The sequence below is a fragment of the Myotis nattereri genome (genome assembly GCF_964212035.1).
Source record: "Myotis nattereri genome assembly, chromosome: 17".
In the NCBI taxonomy this organism is placed as follows: Eukaryota; Metazoa; Chordata; class Mammalia; order Chiroptera; family Vespertilionidae; genus Myotis; species Myotis nattereri.
Genome location: NC_138092.1, coordinates 44,149,368 through 44,170,611, shown reverse-complemented (window position 1 = coordinate 44,170,611; position 21,244 = coordinate 44,149,368). Strand labels below are relative to the sequence as shown.

The 21,244-nt window shown below is 42.5% G+C and overlaps 1 long non-coding RNA gene across 1 annotated transcript; it reads right to left on the bottom strand.

The window, feature by feature from the left end:
- Positions 1 to 1,056: 1,056 nt before the first annotated feature.
- LOC308533574 lies at positions 1,057 to 21,028 on the bottom strand. Its single transcript, XR_013997100.1, has 3 exons — positions 20,463 to 21,028; positions 14,154 to 14,228; positions 1,057 to 2,472 (listed from the first exon to the last, which is right to left on the bottom strand). It is a non-coding gene; the product is annotated as an uncharacterized lncRNA (long non-coding RNA).
- Positions 21,029 to 21,244: the final 216 nt, after the last annotated feature.

Genomic DNA, 21,244 nt, shown 5'->3' with positions numbered 1-21,244 from the left:
ATTCCAGATAACATGGGTGTCAGCACTAGACAGCCCCGGCAGGAGAATGAACCTTGGGGGAGGGAAGAGAGCCACAAGCTCCCTACAAAGAAATAGCGAGTATCACCAGTTGCATGGTTCAGTGATCAAGGAACTGCAGCGTCTGGTACCTGCACCTGGAGAAGAGTGGCCGGGTGTTGGATAGCACTGGTTTGCTGGGCTAGCCTGGGGAAATAGAGGAGGTGGCAAGGGGTGGCCCAGGACAGTGTGGTTGCCCACAGAAGCACAATATTTTGTAGCCCAGAACTTCCAATGGAAATGCTTTCCATATTTACTTCTTATGTTAAAGGCAGCTGGGGCCCAGGAGGACCACGGGACCTAGCTCAGCAACTGCAGAGCAGGAAAAGGTCTACCAGCCTCCAGTTTTACTATCCAATGTTAACTATGATTCTCCTTATTACTTAGCCAACACTCTCTTCTTTCTTTTACAGGGAATGCATTTAAAAACCTTAAATCTACACTCAGAAAGTCACCTAATTCTCAAGAAAGGCACCAAGAATACACAATGGGGAAAGGAGAGTCCCTTCAGTAAGTGGTATTGGGGAAACTGGATATCTATATTCAAAAGAATAAAATTGGACCTTTATCTTACACCATACACAAAACCAACTCAAGTGGATTAAAGTCTTAAATGTAAGACCTAAAACCATAAAAATCCTAGAAAAGAACATGGGGAGAAAAGCTCCTTGACATTGATTGCGGTAATGATCTTTTGGATTTAACACCAAGAGCACAGGCAACAAAAGTGAGACTACAACAAACTGAAAAGCTTCGACAAAGCAAACAATCAGCAAAATGAAAAGGCAACCTATGGAATGAGAGAAAATATTTGCAAACTATATAGATCCAAAAAATCAACTCTTACATACAACTCAGAAAAAAAAAAAAAAAGAAAAAGGCAAAGGACCTGAAGAGACATTTTTCCAAAGAAGACATCCAAATGGCCAACAGATATATGAAAGATGCTCAAATTACTAGTTATCAGGAAAATGCAAATCAAAACCACAACAACATAACACTTCACACTGTTAGGATGTTTATTATAAAAAAGACAAGAGAGAAAAGCTGGCAAAGATGTGGAGAAAAGGGAACCCTTGTGCATTGTTGGTGGGAATGTAAATTGATGCAGTCATTATGGAAAACAGTATGGAGGCTCCTCAATAAATTAAAAATAGAAGTACCACATGATCCAGCAATTCCATTCCTGGGTACATAATAGAAGGAAATAAAATCACTATCTCAAAGAGATATCTGCACTCCCATATTTCATTGCAGCATTATCACAATAGTCAAGATATACAAATAACCCAAGTGTCCATCAACAATTAAGGAATAAAGAAAATGCAACACACACACACACACACACACACACACACACACACTGGCATGTTATTTAGTCATAAAAAGAAGAAAATCATGTCATTTTCTACAACTAGAGAGCATTATGCTAACTGAAATAAGCCAACTAGAGGAAGATAAATACTTTATGTTAAGAAAAGCAAAACCTTTGTAAACTAACCTGTTTGTAATTTGGGGTTTTCTTATCTGCTTTTAAATTTTTGCCACTGAACTTTATGTGTTCCAGGTAATCCATGATCCACAAATGGAAGGAATGGAAACACATAATCCCTGCCTTCAAGGAATTGATAAGTAGAGTTATAATGCACTGACCTTTGAGGCCTGGATCCCTTGCCTACCCAATGTCACGCCTTCCTGATATCCTATAGACACCTAAAGGGTAAGGGTTTCAAAGGTACCTAATTAATAGCAAAAGACTACTTCAGAAGCTAGTGGAATATGGAGTTCCTTAAGTACAATTTAATAATTAAAACAATATTTTTGTGCATGCTTTCTGGAAAAATATCTTATTACTTTATTCTTGTCTTATTCACCTTCTCTATTATAAATTATATTTGACCTTACGCAGCAAAGATTGCTAAAAAGGAAGGGAGCAATGTTATAAACAGAAACAGTAAATTACTTCCTCAAAGCTATTCGGAAAATACTAGTCAAAACTGGAATGAGGTTTCCAAACACACTGTCAGTATTTAAATATTTCAAGGTCAAAGTCACATTAAGCAACTGGTCTTAGATATTTTTAGCAATAGCTACAATTAAGATTTAACAACACTGGTCAGTTCTAGAAAATGTCATGCCATACACTGATTATTATCTTGAAATTCATTGAGAAATCTATAATCATAAGGGTTTTTAAGCCACCCCAATAAATTCAATAATAATAATAATAATAAAGGAGCCAGCAATGTAAAGACCTAGGGGCAGACTATCCCTGCTAGAGGGAATAATATGTGCTCCATCCTGGTACAGCAACATGCCTGGACAGCCAAAGAACTGGGAGTGGTTGAGAGCAGGTGGAGAAGTAGGCAGGAACCAGATCACACAAGGATAAGAAGTCCAGATTTTCTGGATTTTCTGTTGAGCACATAGGAAAACAGTGTGATTTTCACAGGGAATAATATGTGAATGTTTAGAAGCTTTTACAGTTTCTTAGAATCATGAATCTTTAGAACTTGAAAAGATTTTATTTCTTATTTATGTATTCTTAATACACCAAGTGGCCAGATTATTATGACCGGCCAGATTATTATGACCACCCCATCAGTAGAATAAAGTGAATTAGTTATGCAAATAATAATAATAATAAAACCTTGAGAGTATTTGCTTAGGAAGTTTTCAATATTCAGTATTTTTGGAAGTGTCAATGAAGTACTGATGGGGTGGTCATAATAATCTGGCCGGTCATGATAATCTGGCCACTCAGTGTATATGTTTTGATTTGAGAGAGAGAGCGAGAGAGAGAGAGAGAGAGAGAGAGAGAGAGAGAGGGAGAAACATCAATAGGTTGCTGACCAGGGATCAGACCCGAAATCTGGCCTTGTGTCCTAATCGGGAATCAAACCAGTGACCTTTTCATGCATGGGATGACACTCAACCCACTGAGCCATACGGGCTAGGGCAGAACTTGAAGAGATTTTAGAGTTTAACTGCTTTAGTTTTACTTACAAATGAAAAACACTGAAATCTCAAAGACAGCAGGAGATATATCTAAGGCCATACATAGTGCTGATAGAGCTGGGACTTGACCCAATTCAGGGACAAGAACCAGAGTTCTTTCTATTCCAGCACTTGGCCTTGCCATTGAGGAAGAATTTAGAGCCTTCTTTTGAGTCTCTTTGAAAAACTGTTCCTAAGCTACAAGGCAATCTATTAACAGGAATGTGTAGTCATCAAGCTTCAAAACCAATTAGTGCAAAGTCCTTGCTAATGCTCTGGGGAAAGTTAATACTAAATTGGGGTGTCAACTGCGCCAGTGTCCCATGAACACAATTACTTATCAGGGAGCTCATGCACCTACTATTCTAAATGCCTCACATAGAATCCTGGAATCAGAATTTTATAACTTCTAATTAAGGAAGTTAATTAGAAGGTGGCCGGTGGGGTAGGACTGGGTGAGATGGGCCAGACACACCCTGGAGCCAACCTCCTGCAGTCTGTGGAGTAAGCAGGGTCCCTCCGGCAGGTGGGGTCCCTCAGCCTGGGCTGTGGGGATCGGGCTAAATCCTGCTCTCTGACATCCCCCACGAGTTCCCGGAGTGCGAGAGGGCACTCTGCAAAGTTGCTGTCGTACAGGGTGTGGAACACAAATGCAAGTGTGCGGTAAACCAGATGCAGGGCCAACAGTGCCCCAGCAACAACATAACCCGCGGCAGAAGGTGGAATCCCGTGGCCCCACAAGGAATCGGGCTCCCTCCTCTCTGGTTTTGGAGTGCATCACTGTGAGAACCACTGTTGCCAAGTCACTGCAGCTCGGCAGCTCCTGTATTGAGTGTCAGTGAATGTCATAGCAACTGGTCGGATGGTGGGACCCTTAGCATATTCGCCTTTTATATATATAGATAGGACCTCTGGGTTCATTTAATCTAATCTTTTAACAACAAGGAAATCAATTTATCTGTGTTCCTCTTTGAGGACTTCTACAGTGGTGTTTTCTTTTTAATAAAATACCAGCTACTTATTTACATGTTATTTACATTGCAATTTTGAGTTTGAGATGCTCAGAATATTTGCTGATGGTGGTAGGATGTTTTGTTTGAATGTTATTAACTTAACTGATTGATTCATTAGGAAAATGTTGAATGAGCATATGTGCTAACAGTCTAACAAGCCTAAAGGATACAGTGGTGAATGAGATAGACAACGTTCCTATCATCATAAAGCCTGTGTTCTTCTCCATTGCATTTATCAGTTAAAGAAACCCAAGGATAAAGATAAGGAGAATATAAGTGTCAGAAGTTTTCACAGCCCTTTGAATTAACATCCAATTGTCAGGAACTCCAATATGCCACACAGTTGTGGCCAGTATGATGGCTGCTATGAGCTCAAAGCTAAATCCCTAATGTAACTATGTGGCTGTAACAAAAAACTTATCTTTGCTATTTTTATTGTCCATTTCTAATTTACAATAGGTTTGGATTTAATTTTACTATTCATTATTCTGACAAGCATTTATTGTACACCTATTATGTAAGAGTAGGTATAGCCTGAAATAAGATACTAATCATGTAATTAAAATAATGATGAGAGGTGTGGGTGGGTGAGAGAGAGATAGAAAGATTGAGAGAGAGAGAGGGGGGGGGGAGAGAGAGAGAGAGAGATTTGAAGAAAGGGAGGTTGAGAACGTGGTGATATTTCAGCTGAGACCTGGAGGATGGGTAGAAATGAACTTCGTAGAAGATGCACAAAGGTGGTCAGAGGAGAGAGCTCCAGCAGAATTAAGATTATATGAGGGTGTCTAAGGCATGATGGAGGTTCCAGAAAGCACAAAAGACCCATGTGCCTAGAGCTGATAGGTGAAGCTAGAGAAGAAGCCAGGGCCAGGCAATGCAGGACCCCATGAGTCCTTGCAAAGACTATGCACCTTATCCTAATAGCAATGGGAAGCCATTGATGAGTTTTCAGGAAGTAAATGAGATACTTAAATTTGCACTTTATCAATAATTGTGGCTGGTGGAAAACAGATGCAGTGTTTGGAGACCAGTTAGGATACTGTTCTATTCCAGGTGGGAGATGATTGGACCAAAATAATGTCAGTGAAATGGGAAGTGAACCTGAGTGAGGACTGTTTTGGCTCTGGAGCAGGAGGAAGTAGATCTGGAGAAACTGTAAGAAGACCCTCCAGGTTTCTGGCTTGAGTGGCTAGATGAGTGATGATAACGCTGTTCAATAAAACAGAAAACACTGATACAGGAGTGAGAAAGAGGTGTAAAAAAGGACTTTTCCTTATTTATCATCTCAAGTACCCTGGGAGGTAGATATTGCTTTCTAGGTTTTAAAAGAAAGTATAAAAAATAATACAAACAGAGCAGAGCCACTTTAAAATGGAGTCAGAGTTGCTATCCCAGCGGAACTGCCTTGTATGCCTCATTCCTCAGACCTTTAGAATGCTAAAAGTAGGCGAAATAACCTTTGGACTGGGCCTAAAGCAGCATTGCATTCCAAACAACTATTTGCAAAGATAACAGGAAAACAGACATAACTAGGACTTAAAAATAAAGACATTCTTTAAAATTAGCATCACTATGTTAGCTTATCTGTAACTACAGAAATTCCTTTTTCAGTGTATTAACACCCACATAAATTCCTTCCTTCTACTGATATAATCAAACCCTTCCCTTTCTCATAAATGCCCTTTGCCTTCACCTCATCAGAACACTATTTGGGTTTCTGCCTGAATCCCTGTTTCCCGATGGATCGCAAATAAACGCCTGTTGCCTCTCACTTTGCCTTTACTTTTAGGTTAACAGGAGGAAAGCAAAACTCAGAAATCTCAAGCAACTTGCTCCAGGACACACAAAGAGTTAGTGGTGAGGCTGTGATTTGAACTTTTCTTTTGACACCAAATCCCATGCTTTTTTCCACTCTACCATGTCTTGGTTAACCTTGGCGTCAACTGTCTGAATTCCTGTGGGGTGGAGAGAGATTTCAGAGGTAATGTGAGGCATCTGGGAGACCAGACCTGAGGGAGGGAATATCTTACTCCAGAAGTCAGAGGATCCTTAGCTTAGTTGTGCAGAGGGCTGGACCAACTCAGAGCGCCATTTCAACATATCACAAAGGCCAAGACTGTTGGGACAGAGGCACGCACACTGATCTTACAGTTCAGAGACTGGGATCTGGAAGCCAAGAAGGACAAGAACCAAGAACATGTGTTGTGAAGAGATAGGAATTGGCCCAGCTTTCTAAACTTGCTTTTGCATCCTAGCAAAGGTCATCAAAAGTCATGAGCACCTATAGCAATCATGGGTCTACTATCCCCTCAGTCATTCCAGCTGCCCGACCAGGGTAGGCTCGGAAAGAATGTGTTCCCGGGGACTTTCTCTCTTGGGGATGGTCACCAAATTTGTTCTTGGTGAAGACTATTTTATTTCTGTATTGGCAGTTTTTATTGTTGTTGAATCTTTTATGACTGTGCAAGTATGTCTTGGACCACCCATAGACAGTAAGCCCAACTTTTTAAGGAAAAAGGCTGCGCATTATGATGTGTGTCCTACATGTATTTATATATGCAATAATTATTGAGCATCTCTTTTGCCAAGCATGGTAATAAGAGTGGGGATTGGGCAGTGAGCAAGACCTTGTCTAAGGTCCCCATAGATAAGGTCTCTACTCTCATAGAGCTTGTTTTCACTAGGGGGAAATAGACTATAGAAAAGTACACAACTTTATGAACTGAAAGGGCGAGGGCTATGCCCTCCATCTTGCCCCGTACCATCCATGTTGGGGCAGCTGCCATGTGCTCAGGAGAGTACCTTCTTCCCGGAAGCCCAGGCCCCTGCTGGCCACGCCCGGGATTTCTTTAAACTAACCAATGACAATCAAGAGACGTGCGCGCCATAGAGATGACCACATCCTGTGTAAGAAGACCCGACTGGCGCCTGGCCAATCGGCAGAGCCCACAGTCAGCTCCCCTCCCCTCACTCCACCCCCTATTAAAACCCTGTTTCTCTCACGGCGGTTTCACTCTGCTTCCAGTCGCTGCGTCGGCCAGGAGGGAGAGTGGAGCTAGCTAGCTCAATAAAGGACCCTCTGCTTTTGCATCGGACTGGCTGGCTCCCTGGTGTGGTATCATTGGGGTTCTTGAAATCTGGGCATAACAGAACGAGCCAGGTTATTTCACATAACAAAAATTGCTAAATAGCAAAACAAAGTGACAAGAGTAAGAGTAAACGGGAGAAAGGTAACTCTATCTAGGGTGATCAAAAAAGGTTTTGACTGTCTAGGTTTTGACAGCCACGGGGAAGAAGCTGAGAAGCAGAGTACTACAGAAGGAACAGCAGGGGCCAAAGCCCTGAGGCAGGGACAGGATAGGTCTGTTCCAGGATCCTAAGTCGGTGTGGCTCAGTGTTCAGCAAACTGCGGCTCGCGAGCCACATGTGGCTCTTTGGCCCCTTGAGCGTGGCTCTTCCACAAAATACCGACTTCTGCGCATGGGCCACGAAGTCTCAATCGCACTGTATGTGCGTGCCCGCACGTGATATTGTGTGGAAGAGCCACACTCAAGGGGCCAAAGAGCCGCATGTGGCTCGCGAGCCGCAGTTTGCTGACCACTGTGGCTGAAGTGTGGAGCAAAGGGCAGTGTGTGCCTGATGTGAATGGGGTCCAGATAGGTCGTGTAAGGTCCTATGTGAGGGACTCAGTGAGGAGTTAGGATTCTATTCTAATTCATGAGAACAGAAGGATAAGGGGTTAGGCAAGGCAGTGAAATGATCTGATTTACTATGTTCTAAGATAACCATTTTGTCTGCTTTTAAGGATTATGGATGTGAATGAGGCTGTAGTAGAAGCAGGGAAACTATTTAGGCTATTGTGGTGTAGACCAGAGATTATGGGCCAGGACTAAGATGGTGGCCCTGAAGATGAACAGAAACCTTGAAACTCATACAGACAAGGTCACAGTAACTCACTGTCTCTTCGCTCTAAGGCAACATGTCTCTGCCAGAGCTTGGCTGGACCTTAGAGATAAAAAAGCTTGAACCCTAGAGTCACAGAGACCAGAGGTTTGAATCCTGTCCATCATTTCTTAGCTGTGTAATCTTGGACAATGCACCTAACCTGTCTGCACTGTTTCGTTAGTTTTCATCTAAAAAATTGAGGGTTAAAAATAGCCCCTACCTGATAAAGTTATTAATGAAAATAAAGAGAGCTAATCTATATTAAAGATATAGCACAGCACCTGCACCATAATAAGCACTCAAAAATGGTGAGCTATAATCAGCATCCTTATTATTCTTATCTATAAACTGGAGATAACAAAAGCTACTTTGAAAGCCTAAGAGGATTAAAGGAGATGAAGTATGCAAAGTACTTAGCACAGTGTCTTCCATGTGGTGAATACTAAATGATAGCTATGACTATGAGATTGATCAGCAGACCTAATCATTTAACTTTATAGCAACCTGGGAGTGATGGAGGGATAAATAACTTGTTTTGCTCACATTCATGAAATAAGATAGATTAAATTTCATTTACATGGCTTAAATGGTTCTGTCTGCCATTTTATTTTGCTTTAATAATATACCACATTTTCTTTTCCCATTCATCGATTGATGAATACTTAGGTTATTATATCTTGCTATTGTGAATAATGCTGCAGTGAATATTGGAGTGCAGATAGTTCTTTGAGATGCCAATAATATGGTAGTTTTATTTTTAATTTTTTGAGGAATCTCCATACCATTTTCCATAATGGCTATACCAATTTATATCCCCACCAGCAGTGTACAAGGGTTCCCTTTTCTCCACACCCTTGTCTACATTTCTTAGCTCTCGTCTTTTTGGTACTTGCCATCCTAACAGGTATGAGGTGATATCTTCTTATGGCTTTGATTTGCATTTCCTTGATGATTAGTGGCATTGAGTGCCTTTTCATATAACTGTTGGTCATTTGAGTGTCTTCTTTGGGAAAATGTCTCTTCAGGTCTTCTGTCCATTTTTTTACCCAGTTATTTGTTTTTCCACTATTGAGTTGTAAGAGTTCCTTACATATTTTGGTTATTAACCCTTATCAGATATATAGGGTTTCATTCCAAAGGTTGCTTTTTCATTGTGATGATGATTCCTTTTGCCATGCAGAAGCCTTTTAGTTTGATATAGTCCAACTGGTTTATTTTTGCTTTTGTTGCCTGTGCTTTTAGTGTCGTATCCAAAAAATCATTACCAAGACCAATGTAAAAAGGCTTACCCCTTATTTTTCTTCTAAGAATTTTATGAATTCAGGTTTTACATTTAAGTCTTTAATCCATTTTGAGTTGATTTTTGTGTGTGGTGTAAGGTAAGGGCCCAATTTCATTCTTTTGAATGTGGATATCCAGTTTTCCCAACACCCTTTACTGAAAATACTATCCTTTCCCCATTGTGTAGTCTTGGCATCCTTGTCAAACATTCATTGACTGTCTATGCATGCGCTTATTTCTGGGCTCTTTATTCCGTTCAAATGTTTTATGCTAGCACCATACAGTTTTGATTACTATAGCTTTGTAATATAGTTTAAAATCAGACCATGTGATGACTCCAGTTTTGCTCTTGCTCAAGGTTGCTTTGGCTATTCAGGGTTTTTTGTGGTTCCATTTGAATTTTAGGATTTTTTTTTTCTATTTCTGAGGAAAATGCCATTGGGATTTTGATAGGGATCGCATTAAATCTATAGATGTCACTGGGGAGTATGGACATTTTAATGATATAATTCTTCCAATCTATGAACATGGTATATCTTTTTACTTATTTTGTGTCTTGTTCAGTTTCTTTCATCACTGTTTTATAGTTTTCACTACATAGATCTTCCACCTCCTTGGTTAAATTTATCCTAAGTATTTTATTGTTTTTGATGCTATTATAAATGGAATTACTTTCTTAAGTTTTTTCAGACAGTTCATTGCATATAGAAAAGTAACTGCTTTTCGTATATTGATTTTGTATCTTGCAATTTTACAGAATTTATTTATTGCAATAGTTTTTTTGGTGGAGTCTTTAGGATTTTCTAAATATAAAATCATATCATCTGCAAACAGACAATTTACCTTCGTTCTTTCTGATTTGGATGCCTTTTATTTCTTTTTCTTGCCTAATTACTCTAACACTTCCAGTACTATATTTAATAGAAGTGATTAGGGTGGGCAACCTTGTCTTATTCCTAATCTTTTTTTTTTTAATATATTTTATTGACTTTTTACAGAGAGGAAGGGAGAAGGATAGAGAGTTAGAAACATCGAAGAGAGAGAAACATCGATCAGCTGCCTCCTGCACACCCCCCACTGGGGATGCCCGCAACCAAAGAACATGCCCTTGACTGGAATCGAACCTGGGACCTTTCAGTCCGCAGGCCAACGCTCTATCCACTGAGCCAAACCGGTCAGGGCATTATTCCTGATCTTAAAGGAAAAACTTTCAGCTTTTCACTGTTGGGTATGATATTAGCTGTGGGTTTATCATATATGGCCTTTTTTTATGTTGAGGTATAGTTCTACACTCAATTTGTTGAGGATTTTTTTTTAATCATTAAAGGATATTAAATTTTGTCAAATTTTTTGCATCTATTGAGACTATTGTATGGTTTATGATAATGTTAATGTGGTGTATCATGTTTATTGATTTCTATATGTTGAACCACTTTTGATTCCCAAGGATAAATCTAGCTTGATCATGGTGTATGATGCTTTTAATGTGTTGCTGAATTTGGTTTGCTAGTATCTGCTGAGGGTTTTTGCATCTATGTTCATCGAGGATATTGGCCTGTAATTTTCTTTCTTGAAGTGTCCTTATCTTACTCTGATATGAGTTTAATGCTGGCCAGTAAAATGAATTTGGAAGTGTTCTCACATCATTTTTAAATAATAATTCCCCAACTCTGTCTGATTCCAAAGCTAATGAGTGCTTTTAAGTACCATTATTGTCTGATTTTTTCTAAGAAGGAAATTGAGGAAAGGAGGCTCAGGAGGTTAATTGGTCTAAAAATAAGCAGCTGGTAAAGGGCAGTGCAAGATTTCAGGCCAGGTTACTCTGATTCCTATACGTCTGTTCTTAACCTTTACTTACATGATGGGTACAATATTGGGTTATGGCTTCTCAATTTTTAAAAAATATTTTTATTGATTTCAGAGAGGAAGGGAGAGGAAGAGAGAGATAGAAACATCAATGCTGGGAGAGAATCATTGATTGGCTGCTTCCTGCACGCCCCATACTGGGAGTTGAGCCTACAACCTGGGCATGTGCCCTTGACTGGAATTGAACCTGGGACCCATCAGTATGCAGGCTGACACTCTATCCACTGAGCTAAACTAGCTAGGGCGGCTTCTCAATTTTAATAGGACTTTTCAGTCCCCGGATCTTTTCCTTAACAATCATATTTTTTTAATCTTGCTGGTACCTGGGACAAAATTAGATAGTACTATGATGACAGTTCATTAAGGTTACTGCTCTTTTTTGTCTTTCAAATAACAGTATATCATAAAATCAAATATTGATGAGCAGAATGGTGGTTACCAGGGGAGTGGGGGAGAGAATTAGGAGAGTTGTTCAATGGTATAAAGTTATCCTATATAATAAAAGGCTAACATACAAATTGTCCCCTCGGGAGTTCAACCAACTGGGAGTTGAACTGCTCACTATGACATGCGCTGACCACCAGGGGGCGGCATGGAATGAAGGAAGGCCCGGGCCAGCAGCTGGAAGGCCCTGATAGACCCTGATCGCCGGCGAGGCCTAGAGACCCTACTCGTGCACAAATTTTGTGCACCAGGCCTCTAGTAGTTATGTAAGATGAGCAAGTTCCAGAGATCTGTTGAACAATACAGCACCTGTAATTAACAATAAAGTATTGTGTGCTTAAAATTTGTTAAGAAGGTAGATCTCATGTTAAATGTTCTCACCAAAACAAAACAAAGGGACACAAGGAAACTTTGGGAAGTGATGGATATATTTTTTACATTGATTTTGGTGATGGTATCACAAATGTATACATATGTCCGAACTTACAAATGATTAATTATGTGCAGTTTTTTTTGTATGCCAATTAAACCTCAATAAAAAGGAAAAATATTGACTGGCTACCTAATTTAAAAATTCAACAAATGTATTGAGTGTGTATATGTACAGGATACTATGCTAGCTGCTAAGAGAAAACAAAGATGAATTAGGCAGGGAAGCTTCCTTCAAATTGCTTATAATTGGGGCACACTATGTGCTAGAACACAAGGAAAAGCTTCAGGAAAAGAGCTCAGATCTTCATGGATATGAGAAGACATTTGAGCGGGGCTCTGAAAAATGGGAAAGATTGGTCATGTAGAGAACATGAGGATGAAGGTGCACCAAGCAAAGGTGACAATGTGAACACAGGTGTGAAGAGTAGAAATCTTGGGGAGCACTTAGGGAGTCATGTCTCTCAAAGGAAGGGGGAGTAATAAGAGATGTGGCTGGAAAAGCAATTTCTAATAATATCATGAAGTTTATTAACTACTAAGGAGAGCTATTGGAGATAGAGAGGCATGGAGAGGTAGTTACTCCATAGTGACAGCCAACAAATCCTGATGGCTTAAACTCTGTCAGGCTCAGCCAGGATGGAAGGAGGAAATAAAAATTAAAAACATTCGCCGAAACCGGTTTGGCTCAGTGGATAGAGCGTCGGCCTGCGGACTGAAAGGTCCCAGGTTCGATTCCGGTCAAGGGCATGTACCTGGGTTGCGGCACATCCCCAGTGGGAGATGTGCAGGAGGCAGCTGATCGATGTTTCTCTCTCATCGATGTTTCTAACTCTCTATCTCTCTCCCTTCCTCTCTGTAAAAAATCAATAAAATATATTTAAAAAAAAAAAATTAAAAACATTTAATGGAGAGAATGCACAGCATTTGGCAAGGACAAGATGGAAGTAAAAGAGGAGGTCAGAGATGGTTCAAACTTTGACTTTCAGTTAGGAAGGTATACAATGGAAATACAGCAAGAGGAATGGGTGTCAGAGGCAAGATGATATTTTGGGGACAGGTTAAGAAATAACAGCCAGAAACCATTTTAATAATTACAAGCACAAAATGATGTTCTGAATCCTATAACTGTGCATAAACATGAGTAATACATGTGGAACCAAAGCAGTAGTATGCAGAGCTCATTAAAACACAATTCATATGAAGCAACACATCTGATCTATCTAAACCAAGTGACTTTAACTAAACATCTGAATAACAACAGCTGAATGTCTTTTAAATTTCATCTCCCACTCATCTTAGCTTCTTTTCTCAATCCACTATAATCTGACCTCCACTCCCAGCATTTAACTGAAATTGCATGTCAAAAGATTATAAATGATTTTCTCAGTGCAAATCCAAAAAGCGCTTAAAATTTATTTCTATCAACATTGTATCCTATATAATAAAAGCCTAATATGCAAATCAACCAAATGGAGGAACAACTGGTGGAACAACCAGTTGCTATGACACACACTGACCATCAGGGGGCAGATACTCAATTCAGGAGCTGCCCCCAGCCTGCAGACCCCAGACCAGCCAAGGCAGATGCCAGCAGGGGCCCCCCAATTGCCGCCCCCAGTCACCCTGCAGAGGGAGGCGACTTGCGGCAGAGGCAAGGGGCGGGGCTGGCTGGCAAGTGAGTGGCGGCAGGGGGTGGGGCTGGTGAGCAGGCAGTGCCAGGCCGGCCAAGGCAGGTGCCAGCAGGGGCCCCCCAATCGCCCTGCCGGTCACCCCACAGATCGGCCCTGACCGCTGGCCAGACTAGGGACCATACCCATGCATGAATTTTGTGCACCGGGCCTCTAGTTCTGTTATAAAAGTCAAATAGTTCTCCAAAGCATATAACATAAAAAAGCAGTTCCCAACAGTGTCTTCCTATTTCCAATTGTTAGTTCAGAAAGGCAATTATTTTCAACTCTTTTAGAAGCTTCTTCTGAGTACATAATAGGATTATGCCTATTGTTTCTTCATTTGGGTGTGTGTGTGTGTGTGTGTGTTCTTACTGTGTTGGATATTTTCCATTTGTCCCTTGGATCTACTCTCTACCCTCTTCTGTGTTCTCTGTTCAGAGAAACTCACCTGTATGAACAACATCAGTGGGTTTATGAATGGTCCCTTTGGCTTTCAATTGAGTTGTTCTCTAGTTGGGAGAATCTGGAGAGGAGAGGAGACACAGAGAGAAAGAGAAAGAGAGAGAGAGAGAGAGGAGAGGAGAGGAGAGGAGAGGAGAGGAGAGGAGAGGAGAGGAGAGGAGAGGAGATACAGACAGAAATGGGGGGGGGGAGAGAGGGAGAGAGAGATTGATTAGAATATTTATCCCTGCAGCTTCCTCTTTGATGATCTACTCTAGCTGATTGTGTCTTCAACTGGAAGTCCCTGATTCCCTCAAGAAGGGCTACTCTATTTGACTCTCATTCTAGATTTTGGTCCCCGTGCACTCCACTTTTACCCCTTTGGGCCTAAGGTTGGTGACAGTGCAATTGCTATTAAGTCTTACATTACTGTACTATCTTTTATGGTTTCCCTACTTTCATACCTTTTGCAAATTTCAGAGGGAAGTGGAGGGGGGGGGGCGGGGAAGCAAGGGGAGAGTAATAGGTGAATTTATATGCATACTAGAGGCCCGATGCATGAAATTCATGCATGGGTAGGGTCCGGTAATCAGGGACGATCTGTAGGGCGACCAGCGGGGCCATTGGGGGCCCCTGATGGCACCCACCTTGGCCAGCCTGGTGCCGCCCACTCTCCAGCCCTGCCCCAGGATCGCCCGGGCCACCGCCAGTCGCCTCCCGCCGCTGGCACCCACCTTGGCTGGCCTGGGGCCCCTGCGGGCAGCTCCTGCATTGAGCGTCTGTCCCCTGGTGGTCAGTGCACATCATAGCGACCGGTCGTTCGACCAGTTGTTCTGCTGTTTGGTGGATTTGCATAGTAGGCTTTTATTATACAGGATATACATAGCCAGAGACAGACTATAGTGTGGTGAAGGCCTGGGAGGGGCGGGTGCGGGGTGGAGGGGATCAATGGGGAAAAAACGGGGAACATCTGAAATACTTTCAACAATAAAGATAAATTTAAAAATATATAAATAAAAAAGAGAAAAAAATTGTCCTTTTGTTAATTAACCCTCCTCAAATTATCCCATTTAGAGTGTACTACCATCTGTGTCCTGTTGTGACCCCACTTGGCATGCTTACTATGAAAGACAAGAATGTAGTTTTCTTACTCCCACTTTCTTGCTCTACAACACTATATACATAAACACACACACACACACACACACACACACACACACACACTTCTTGCTATGGACTGAATGTCCCTCCTACACAAATTGTGTCACTTTTTAGAGATAGGGTTTTGGGAAGGTAATTAGGTTTAGTTGAAGTCATGAGGGTATGGCCCTCATGATGGGATTTGTGCCCTTATAAAAGAAGAGACACCAGAGAGTTCTCTCTCTCTCTCTCTCTCTCTCTCTCTCTCTCTCTCTCTCTCTCCACTTATACAAAGAATAGGTCATGTGAGCACACAGAGAGATGGCAGCTGCCGACAAGCCAGGAGAAGAGGTCTCAGAATGAAATCTACCTTGAAATCTATCCTGGACTTCTAGCCTCCAGACCTGTGAGAAATACATTCCCATTGTTTAAGCCATGCAGTCTATGGTATTTTGATATGACAGCCCAAGTTGACTAAAACACTTCCCCTCCCCATCTGCCGAGTTTAGACATAGCATAATTTTTGGTTAATTCAGCATTCTGTATTATTAACATATTGTAAATACTATTTACCTGTGACCTTTTAATTTCGTATACTTCCCCCCAATATAATTTTACTTACTAGAGTTAGTAATTGCCTTAGTTTTTGTTTGCTTAATTTTCAAAGTACCTACCACCATTCCATCCTCCAACTTTCCCTGAGAAGTGTAACCCTGCTTTCAATACTTCAAAAATACATCAAAAAAATCTATTAAACCCATCTCTGTATTAGAGGCACACCTCCCCAAACCTTCCGTCGCCTTGCTCCCATTTGGATTGGACACTCTCTAGTTGTCCTGTGACTTCCCACTTCCTGGTTTAATCCTTCAATTTAATGGAATACATCTTACAGTTACTTCCTGATATGATATATGAAATGTAAATATTTTGAGACTTCAATATCTGAGGTTATACTCTACCCTCACACCAGATGGCTAGATATAGAATTCTAGGTGGAATAGTTTTCCTCAGAATTTTAAAGCTGTTTCTCCATTGTCTTCTGGTGTCCAGTGTTGCTGTTGAGATGTCTGAAGCCATTGTGCAATGGGATTCTTTTTATTGAATGTCCCTTGAGAGCCACTGACTTGGCTGCTGGAACAAATGACCTTCTCTTTGGGGACTTTCCTTCAGACATCTCTTTGACAATTTTCTCCCTTATATTGCAAAACTATTGTATCTTCTTTAACTCTCTTGGACCTCCTGACCTGAGTCTTTAATTTTTGTCATTTATCTTCTATTTTATATGTGTTATATTATCTACCATCTACTTTTAAATAAATTTTTTCTCAATGTTATCTTCTGATCCTTTTGAAACATTTTTTACTTTGTCATATTTTTAATTTTCAAGTAATATTATTTTTGTTTTCTGGATGTTCTTACTTTTGTAGATTCCTATTATTCCATAGATGCAGTATCTCTCCTTATTTTGCAAAGATATTGTGATGCCTTTTCAAACATTTATTTTGCTCCCTATATCCTCAGAGATCCCCCTATTAAAGAAATGCTAGCTATTTTGGTTCTGTCTTCCCATCTTGAAGGCTTTCTTCAACTTACTAGTGATTTTGGGCTCCTGGCTCATGCTTTGTATTTAAGGGTGAGAAAACAAAAAGCTGTTAGGAAATTGTGCGTGGCAGAGCCGGTTAACGCATGGTTTCACTGTCGGGTGGTCTGGCTGAGCTCTTTTAGTGGGTGCTCAGGGAGAAATCCCCCAATAGTATGGCTACCTGTGTTTTTCAGGCAAAGCAGAAGCGTGACAAGGGATCCATGAGTCAGAATGTGGCACTCCCTCCATCTCCTTGTTTTTGGTGCACCTCCCTTCCCTCCGGTATTTCTCCTGCCTTTGAATCTAGTGTCTCCACTAGTAAACGTCTGGACTTCTGCTGGGACGCGGAGGTGGCAGCCTCCCAGCTGCATCAGATGTACAAGGAAAGCTGGCTTTATAACTGCTCCCCTAAAGTTTTTCACCTAGGTTTCTTTTTCTTCTTCTCCTCCTCCTCCTCCTCCTCCTCCTCCTCCTCCTCCTCCTTCCTCCTCCTCCTCCTTCCTCCTCCTCCTCCTCCTCCTCCTCCTCCTCCTCCTCCTCCTCCTCCTCCTTCTTCTTCTTCTTCATCTTCTTCTTCTTCTTTTTAAGCTCAATTATATTTCTACCTTCAGAAGTACCTGGCGTGTCCAATTCCTGTACTTTTTGGGGGCTGTTGCTCAAATTTGCCTTCTTGTAGGTTTTCCATTCTAGCTGATTTAATGTCTCTCTGAAAAGGTGTTCAGAAAGTCAGAATGGATTCCTTATTTTCTTCCAAAACAAATAGGAACATTCAAAATCCTTCTACTGACCTTTCTGCTGGACTCAAAGATAGTCATTTTTTAAAAGGAGATGAATGATTTGAAGGCCTCACTAAAAATCTGAGTTTAAAGTTTGAACAGAAGGCATTTGATAGCCCTATTATTTATATTTAGCTTGATCAATCTCCCTCCCGAACCTCAAATATGATGGGAAACCTGGAAGGGGAAAAAGTTACAAAATATTACCCTGAAAAAGTCATATAGGTGTGTGTTCATGCATGCACGTGTGTGGGTATTATATGTGTATGTGCACTTTTTATGTTGGTTGTGGGCAGTCACAGTCTTGTTGCCTATAGGTAAATATGAGCCCATGGAGTATGAAATTGAGCAGCTTTAAAACATCTCCCCAATTCGTTGGGGGGAGGTGAGGGCTCTACAGACCCTTCTGTTGAATCTGAGATGGCCTTTGTGGCTTGCCAGTAGCTAGTAGAATAAAGTGTAAGTGATGCAGCACGACTTCTTAGCATAAGTCTCAAAAGGCCATGAGTCTGGTACTTTCAGACACTCACTCTGAGGGAAGCCAGATGCCATGTGAGAAGTCTGCCATGCTGGAGGGATTGTGAAGGCTCTGGTTCATAGTCCCAGCTGAGCTTCCAGACAGCCAACAGCCAGCATCAACTTTCAGCCTCAGAGTGTGCCATCTTGGATGTCCAGCCCAGATAAGCCTTCAAATGACAGCAGCTGCAGCTGACATCTGATAAGAGACTCAAACAATAAACTGGCCAAGCAAGCCCTTCCCAATTTCTGAGCCACAAAATCAAGAGCAAAATAAACTGGCTACCTAAGCCACTAAGTCTGGCATAGCACATTCACTCAAAGAGCAGCAACGGCTGTCTAGTTTATCAACCAGTTTAGAGCAGAGTGAGAAGCAACAGGAAAGAGATGTGGTAGATAAACGTGCTTAGATAGGGTACAAGCAGAGTGGAAGGACCATAGTACCTACATTTGGTTTTATGCAATGTTCGTATGTCCTAACCCTCTCTGCCATGCCAGTCTCCTCTGCAGATGGGGTAGTTCTAAGGACCAGAGTGAAGAGTGAGTGAGGGGGGTCAGCAGATTAAAGAAGGCAGAAACCAACATGCACCTCTTGTGTCAGAGAGATGTGAGGACAAATATGTCTGGTCATGACTGTGTCTGGTCATTAGCTGGCTGAGTAGCTAGGAGTTTATCTTGTACAGAGACTACCTGAGGCCATAATGGTGCTATCATGGGTGTCAGTAGTAGGTGGCCAATTTAGGGATGACATTGTTGTCAGTCTAGGAGTAGTACAATTCATGCCTTATTAGTATTTAAAGTTCACTTGGTCTACCTCTATCTAAAATAGCGCTTTCATTTTTTCCATCCTTTTAAAACACATATCCATTTATTTTATGTGTAACATGTCTTATAAGCAAATTGTGTGTATATATCAGTTTCTCCTATTTTCTACAGCAGAATGAAATATTCATAAGTCATACAGCAAACACATTGCAGCAGACACATTATAGCAAGTCCCAACGAGCAAGCACTTACCAGATCAGGTTTGTGATGCCCCACTAATTGGCTAATAGCAAGTCATTTGGCCAAGCTCACAGTCAATGTGGGACAGGTCTACACAAGGGAGTGGATACCATAGGACAGGTCTACACATAGGGAGTGACTCATTGGGACCACTACTATAATCTACTACTAACACCCAGCTAGGCCATGGTTAATCCCGTTATCAAACTTTCAGCGATCTATTGGGAATAGGTTCTTAGTGAGTAGTTTTTCCAAATCTCACTTCCCAGGACCCCCCCACCCCAAGCCCAGGACCCCACCCCAAGCCCAGTGAGTCAGAATTTCTTGGGGGTAAGAGATATAGAGGAAGGTGGTGGTAATACCAAGAATTCCAGACTGAAATAACTCTGCAGAGGATTCTAACACACACGGGGGGAATAGAGGGTTTCAGAGACAAGAAAGACTGTCTGTGCACTCAAAGAACACAGTTTCCACAGAGTGCATTCTTAAAAAACACACACAAAAAAAACATTTCCATTGATGTCAGAGAGGGAAAGGGAGAGATAGAAACATCAATGTTGAGAGAGAATCATTGATCATTGATTGGCTGCCTCCTGCATGGAGCCCCAAACCTGGGCATGTGCACTGACTGGGAATGGAATCATGACCTCTTGGTTCAGAGGTCAACACTCAACCATTGAGCCACACCAGCCAGGCCAGAGTGTATTAATTGTCATTACTACAACAGAGACCTTGAGACCTAAAAGAAAAATTGCATTCCATGTTTGAGTTAGAGCAGTGGGTCTCAAACTTATGTGTGCATCAGTATTAAGCAGAGGGCCTGTTAAAACACAGACGACTGAGCACAACTCCCAGTTTCTGATTCAGGAGGTCTGGGTGGAGCACATGAATTTGCAGGTCTACCAAGCTCTGCTGTCCAGGGACCATACTTTGAGAACCACTAGGCAGGGAGATTTAGTGAATCTACTGCACTTACATGTGTACAGCACATCTACTACAACCCAGGGCTTGGCCTGGCTGCGGCTGCAGCAGCAGCAGCGGATATGATAAGGATGGGATTTAGGTCTTGATTATACTTGAGCAGATTTAGTCTCTAAGTGGATCTATTCCCTTAATAAGGGAAGCCTAGGTGACAGTAAGACAGGTTCAGATGAAGAGAGAAAGGAAAGCTTGGAGCAGGCGAGTCGGAGCCGGGTCTTGAAAGATGCCTAGAACCTGGACATGGGGAAATAGTGGAGAATCGCGGAATTCTTCGTTTTGGTATAGACTCTATATACTATAGAGAAATCACACAAACCTTGAGGGAACACAGGGAAAGGTCTGTGACACTCAACTCCAGCGCTCCAGCATCACCCATCTGCAAGCTGATGGACGAGGACGGGTGTTCTGTGTCAAGATGTCAGGCTCAAACCCGTCTTGGGAAGGGGTAGAACGGGCCTCGCCCTCTCTTTGGAGCTCTCAGAGCGGGTGCCTTGGAGAGCGAAGTGTCTGTCCGAGGCCACGGTGGGCGCTGACTTGGCAAAGAGCGCAGCCTGGGCGCTTCCATCTCCAAAACCCTCATCAGTAGGAGGCTGTGACCCGCGAGGCTCGGAGCGGCCGCGCGGCTGTCGGGGCGGCCCGCGCCCCGAAAGGGGGGCGCAGGCTGGGGCACTGTTCGTAAGGAGCCCCGGATTTGGCACGGCGCTAGGGTGGGCCGGGTGACAGATGCACTACCCGGCCGGGCGAGGGGTTCAAAGCTCCTCTTCGCTATTTCCATCCCCGGACTTAAAGGTGACGGTCGCCAGCACAACGGGGCGCGCCCTCTCTGCCTCCATTTCCACGCACCGGAGGGGGTGCGCACGCTGGTGCACGCTCCCTGCACCCGAGCGGGGCCCGCGAGCCAGAGGACTACGCCTGCGCGGCCCCGCCCCGCCCCGCCCCCTGCCTTGGCCCCGCCCTGTTACCCCTTAAGCCACCGCTAGAGGTACTGGCGGCGGCTGCGGCCTGACAGCGCGGCCGCTTCGAGGGCGCGGAAAGCGATCGGGGTGGGAGCGGGCGCTGGGAAAGCCGGCGGGAGAGAAGGGCGGCGCTGGAGGAGGG